This window comes from Myotis yumanensis, unplaced genomic scaffold (assembly GCF_028538775.1).
Source record: "Myotis yumanensis isolate MYYU_CA2020_CCGP unplaced genomic scaffold, mMyoYum1.0.hap1 SCAF_1, whole genome shotgun sequence".
Classification (NCBI taxonomy): domain Eukaryota; kingdom Metazoa; phylum Chordata; class Mammalia; order Chiroptera; family Vespertilionidae; genus Myotis; species Myotis yumanensis.
Genome location: NW_027223752.1, coordinates 22,063,271 through 22,070,252, shown reverse-complemented (window position 1 = coordinate 22,070,252; position 6,982 = coordinate 22,063,271). Strand labels below are relative to the sequence as shown.

At 42.7% G+C, this 6,982-nt stretch overlaps 1 pseudogene; it reads left to right on the top strand.

The window, feature by feature from the left end:
* Positions 1-5,672: 5,672 nt before the first annotated feature.
* LOC139002034 (TCF3 fusion partner pseudogene) lies at positions 5,673-6,462 on the top strand (annotated as a pseudogene).
* Positions 6,463-6,982: the final 520 nt, after the last annotated feature.

Sequence of the window (6,982 nt, the reverse complement as noted above, 5' to 3'; positions counted from 1 at the left end):
AATGGAAATATGGATAAATTAATAGAAACATTAATTTCTCTGTATTTTAGTTTTTATTTTGCAATTTTCTGTATCTGAATGAGCAATGTGCTGAGTTCCACTGTCGATGTCAAAGCAATATGAACCACTGGGGGCATGGTGTATGCTGCAGCAGAGATAGCTTAATAGATGGACAGATTCACAATATGAATGCATTATCCGAGAGTTAGAAATATAAATAGGTGTGAGGAGAATAAGAAGTGGCATTTTTATAGAAATCAAAGAACACATGTCTGAGCTATTTAAGGTGCAGTAACGATGCATTAGATCATGAGAGTGATCACTAGTAGATGATCTTGCCTATGGTGTGATATTTTTATTGCTCTAATAAAAATCACTAAATATCAACTTATGTTAATGATGAGGACTTGACGATATAAAATAATAATGCCTAAAATTTGTGTAGAATTTTATAAACTGCTTTAATATGCATATCTTTTTCTCTCTCTCTCATAAACCAACCTCTCCTCCCAAGATATATAGGTTTGTCAAGTCATCCCACTATTAAAAAATTCTTTGGCTCTGCATTACTTGGAGGATGAAGTCCAGACTCCTTTGGGTAACTTACAAAACTATTCATGAGTAGCACATGGCTGTCTTATCATGCTCATCACTCCCACTTTTCTACTCATTCTTCTGTCTAGCCACTAAAACTACTTAACTCCTGCATATGCCATTCTTCAGGCATTCATACATGCTCTCAGTTTACCAACCTCAGCACTACTGGCATTTTGGACCAGATGATTCTTTTTGTTCTGGGGTTGTTCTATACATTGTAGGATGCATAGCAGCTTCCTTACCCCCTAACCAATAGATGCTAAAGCGGCCTGTATATTTGTCACAAGCAAAAATGTTTCCAGACATCACCAAATGCCCCTTGGGTAAGAATGGTGGTGAAATAATTATCCTTTTGAAACACTGTTCTAGGTATTCCTCCATTCTATTTTCTTGGTCTGAAAGACTCTGATTTCTACTATGGACTGACTTGAACATGTTTTTTATAAGTTAACTCTATGGGTGCAACCACTATGGAAAGTAGTATGTAAATAAATTAGAAAATTTAAAATAGAACTACCATATGATCCAGCATGTAAAGCATGGTGAGTATAGCTGATAACACTATGTATTAGTATTATGCAATTGGAGATAAAAAAAGTTATCTCCATTGGAAAGCCTTCCATTATTACCTCCAGATGGGATAAGATGAGTTTTTTTATTACTGTATCTATCTGAGCCCCAGGCATTAAGTTCAGAAGTATTGCTTCAATTTTAGTTTCACTACACATTATTTATATGACTATGGATAATTTACTCAACTGGTCTATGCATATTTTTCTCATCTATACAATAGGGGTGCTAATATTAAATAACTTACAGTGTCTGGAACATATTTAATACTCAATATATGTCAATGCATATTACTACCATTGTGAATTTTTTTACTTTTTGAGTGGAAACATGGTAAATTCTAGTTCATTAGGTGTGATCATATTAATTTGTAAATTCAGAGTTGATATATTAAAGAGGCAAATATAAATAGCTGAATTATTCACCATTTTATATTTCTATAACAACATACCTTGAAGGAGAAGAATGTTTGCTTTATTAAGAGATTATTTAGAGCAATTTGGATATATATAGCCATTGAACCACACTGCTGTAAAGCTTGGATCATAGAAATGAAACACCCTATTGGAACATGGATACCATTTCTCTATTTATCAACCAATATTGTGAGAAGTGTTTGATATGGGCTTCTTGAAAGCAAAATATTTACATAAAGCGGGACAAAGGAAACAAATGTTAGAACAAACATTACAAATATCCATAAATTGGCATGCTATTTTAACACACTAAGCAGATTGGAAAAAATACATGCATAGAATAGCAAAACTTTCTAAGCATTTGCACAAACAAAATTCCTGGAAAAAAGACATGTACAATATACTCTTCTTTAAGTGAAATTTAAAGGTACAGATAACTTTTGTTTACAGAGCACTGAGAACTAAAGAATAGAGTGTGACCCTTAGGAATAAGCTTTCTGCAATTTATTTTAAAATGCACCCCCAAAATGGATTGGTCAGAGAAGGAGGGATGGACAGAGGATAGATGGTACAGCAGGCAGAATAATGTGAAGCTGTACATTTTAGCTTACATGACAATGGGGTCTTTGCAGATATCATTAATTTATGAGCCCAAAAGTAGGGAAATTATACTGGGTCAAATATTATCACTAAGAGTCTTTAAAAGGTGGAAGAATGAAGTAGAAGAGAAAAGCAGATGTGACACTTAAGCAGAGATCAGAGTCAAAAAAAGATGCTATGTTATTGGATTTAAAGATGGAGGAAGACCACAAACCAAAGAATGCAGAAGGCCTATAGAAACAGGAAAATACAAGGGAACAGTTTCTCCACTAGAACCTCAAGAAAGGCAATGAGTTGGGGAGAACACAGTCTTGCCAACACCTTGGATTTAGCTCGGTGAAACCCATTTCATAGTCTTCTCACATCCAGCTTTGTAAAATAGTGTGTGTTGTTTTAAGCCACTAATTTGTGGTAATTTACTATAACACTATGGGGAAACCGATAGATTTATGTGATAAAGCAAATATAATCAAATGTTAATTGTATGTAGGTCATGGGCATATAGGTGCACACTGTACACTTCTTCCAATTTACCTGTATATTTGAAAAAGTTTTATTAAAACATATGTAAAATAAGTAAATATGGGACTTGATGACAAAAAATGTACATTGTGGAAAAATGCTATGAAAAATAGGTTGATCAATGATAATTACAAAAATTGCTTTATGAATAAATTTCTATATAGGTAACTTATTCATATTACAGAGATTAATATTTCCTTCTCAAGTTAGTTTCCATAAGAAGATTTAAAAAATCACATTTACATTTCAGATTGGTAGTACCCAATAAATGCTAATAGGCTATAATGCAATATAATAATACACTCCAACTGGAATTAAATTGCATATGTGATCAGAGTTCAGGTGAACTAACCTGAAATTACAGAGAGTAAAAGTATAATCAAAAGCATGATGTAAATGTGATTCTTTCAGCTTCCAAACAGTAAGTTAAAATTATAATGCTATTCAATTTTTTACTTTCATAAGACTTCTCACTGCATTGCTGGAAGAGTATATGACAAGGAAATGGAGAGTGGGAATGGGCATTGCTACTCTTTGTTATTTTTATATATATATGGTGATTAAGTACACAAACTACAATATATTTAATTTGCTGTTTAATTTAATAGGCATTACCAAGAATTCCATGCCAATGAGCCCAGTAGAAATCTTTATATTCTTGAAATAAAAACCACAGAGCCCTAGCGGGTTTGGCTCAGTGGATAGAGCATCGGCCTGTGGACCAAAGGGTCCCAGGTTCGATTCTGGTCAAGGGTGCATGCCTGGGTTGTGGGGCTTGGTCCAACGTGCAGGACGCAGCCAATCAATGCTTCCCTCTCATCACTGATGTTTCTATCTCTCTCTTCCTCTCCCTTCCTCTCTGAAATAAATAAAAATATATTAAAAAAAGAAAAACACAGAAAATCTTTGCCCTAGCTTTTACATGTAAAAAAGAAATGTGGACAAATCTCTGTAGCAGACACTTTCAGTGATTTGCCTATATCCCCTTGGCATCCTAATATATAAAAGCCAGGTGCCGTCATGACCTAAACGACCAGACTGAAGACCATACAGCAGGCTAGGGAGCTGAGGGAGTGGGAGCGCAGCGCGGTGGTGGGAGGAGGGAGCTGTGGGCCCAAATGACCAAAGTACCCGTCCAGCTCTCACAGCGTGGCGGGGCCGAGGAGGCTGAGGAGCCTCGCGGGGCAGGGGCTGTGAGCATGGAGCTTGAGAATTGCCTGAGAATTTACTCTCATTGAAACTAAGTATTACACAATGCTGGCATGACCATCCCATGAAACTAAATTTTAAAGTCACCATTTTCTGTGAGTGTTTAAATTTCTGGGATCAGGAAAAACAACAACACAAAAACCTTTTGACATCCACCGTGATTTGTCCACTTAAACATATGGCTTCAGCAAACAGTGTCCATGGAGGAGTTACCTGTGATGATCTATGCATCTGACCTCAGTGTTTTCAGATAGCAGTGCTAGAAAATTGCATACCCATCTCCAGCCATAGCTGTGAGCATTTCCCCTACACATGTTGGCTTAGCACACATGACAACAGAAAATAGGACCAAGATGTCTGGTCCTCCTGAGGCTGATTTCAACAAACTATTTTTGATGCCACAGATGGGCCATAAGCAATCAGAATAATTGAATGTCTTCGCTCTTTTCAGCTTTTGTCATATAGAAAATGAAAAAAAAAAAACAGAAAGAAAAATTACACTTTCAAATATTCTTACCAAAGAGATTTCAACAGAAGGAAATAAATCTAAAAAAATGTAGAAATTAAACAATGATCAAGATGAACCCAGAGGTAACTGTTATTCCTTGTGTCAGTTACTAGGTGACGGACACTGGCAAAAAAAAATGCTGAAAAATGGAAATTGGAACTGAGTGCAATGAGAACAACCAAAATAATAATAATAATAATCTATACTAATAAAAGAGAAACATGGTAATTAGCATACGACCACTACCCTTCCCATTGGCTAATCAGGGTGATATGCAAATTAACTACCAGCCAAGATGGCAGTTAATTTGCATATGTAGCCGCAATGCTGGGAGGCAAAAGGGGAAGGAGGGAAGAAGCCACCTGCCGCTGATTGCATCGGAAACCCAGGTGGCAGCCAAGAGCCAGAGAACCTACCTGCCTTTGCTCACCTTTGCTCGGAGAAGCCAGGCCACCTTTGCCAGCTTCTGTGATAGGAGAACCTGGCCCTGGGCCAGTAATCGGAGAAGCTGGGTGGGGCAGGGAAGAGGTGGATATCTGCCTCTTCCCTGCCCCGCCTGGCTTCTCAGATCAATGATCACCAGTAATGGGAGAACACCCAGAGGCGGGGCCAGAGGCCAGCTGCATAGCTGCCTGGGGACACCATCCGGTCCCTGGGGGGTGACGCAGCCAGGCCCCAGCAGGATATCCAGAAGGCGACCCAGGCGCTGGGGCTTCGTAGCTACACAGCCAGGCCCCAGCAGGAGACCCAGAAGCTGCTGGGGCACGCAATCTGGTGACTGGGCTAAGGAGACCCAGGGGCCCAGGTTGCGTCGCAGCTGGGGCACACGATCGGTCCCCGGGGGCAATGCAGCCAGGCCCCAGAAGGAGACTCAGGCGCCAGGGCTGCATCTCCGCTGGGGCACGCGATCTGGTGCCTGGCCTGAGGAGACCCAGAAGGAGACCCAGGGGCCTCCCAAAAGGAGAGTCTCCGTGGTCAGATGGTGCCGTGTCAGGACAGCAATAAAGACCAGAGGTGACTCAGATGCCTGGCCACAGGGTTAGACCAGCCAGCAGGGCCTTTCAGTTGGGACTGGGATGGGGGTGGGGCGAGGGAGGCAAGCCGGACATAGAGAACTACAACTCCCAGGAGGCTTAGCGGCTGGGGCCTGGGTGCCTGGCTGTGAAATTGGATGGGCTGTGTCATTTTGCAAGCCACTTTAAACTAGAGGCTTGCAAGGTTGGAAGTTCTGTGCTGGGAGCCAGGGAGAAATGGAGCTGGAGCAGAGAGAGGGGTCCAATAACTTTGAGGAGTTCTCAGCACCTCCCAGCTGGGAGCTGGCGCTGCCTCCACTGTTCCGTGGTCACATCCTGGAGAGTGAGCTTGAGACCAAAGTGGAGTTTGTGTCTGGGGGTCTGGGCAGCTCCAGCCTCCAGGAGCCAGACGAAGAGGAGGAGGCAGCCCGAGGCCAGCAACAGCGGTCGGTGCCAACGGGAACTCGATCACAGGAAGTACCAGGCGCTGGGTCAGCACTGCAGGGAGATCAAGCAGGTGAAGGAGCAGGTCCTGAACAGGCTCCATCAGGTACAGAGGATAACACAGAGACTCCAGCAGGAGCGGAGGTTCCTCATGAAGGTGCTGGACTCCTACGGCGATGACTACCGGGCCAGCCAGTTCACCATCTTACTGGAGGATGAGAGCAGCCAGGGCACAGACGCCCCCACCTCAGGCAACGCTGAGAACGAGCCTCCAGAGAAAGAGGGGCTGTCCCCGCCCAGGAGGACGCCAGCGCCCACAGAAGCCAACAGCCCGGTCTCTGGCGAGGGGCCCAGCGGGTGGAAGAGGCAGCGAGCACCACAGGAAGGGCACCAGGCGGGAGTCCCGCTGACTCTGGAGCTGGCCCCCCTGCAGATAAAGGTGGAGGAAGACTTTGGCTTCAAAGCAGTTGAGGCTCTGGACTCAAGTTGGGTTTCTCGGGGGCCAGACAAGCTGCTGCCCTACCCCACCCTAGCCAGCTCCCCCTTTGACTGACCCCCCAATAAACGGACCCCATGCTCTCCTCGGCAAAAAAAAAGCTTATAGAGGCATGCTTATAGGATCAAATAGTATAAATATAGATGTAACAGGACAATAAAAAGAGAACCTGGCTATGATGATCACCTGAACGCTGCCTCTGTGTCATTCCTTCTTCGCCGACTCCGTCCACACCTTTGGGAACCCCTGAACCTGCTGGGCAGGACCCCAACATTCCTCTTCTTATAAGGACTTCAGTGAAATGGGCTAAGAGTCCCACTGGAACTGCCTCAATTTAATGTAATCCCCTCTTTAAAGATCTTATCTCCATATACAGGTATATTCTGAGGTTCTGGGGATTAGGATTTTAACATACATTTTGTTGATTACCCAAATCAGCCCTTAGCAACCAACATGTTCCAGAAAGTATATTCCTATAGGGTTATTTACCAAACATTCAGAAGTATTTTTAAAAGAGCTAAGCCCCTCGCCCACTGTGCAGGCCCCTGCTGGCGAAGAGCGAAGGCCTGGGTTCTGGGCACCGGAGGAAAACTGGTGCCAGCAGCCA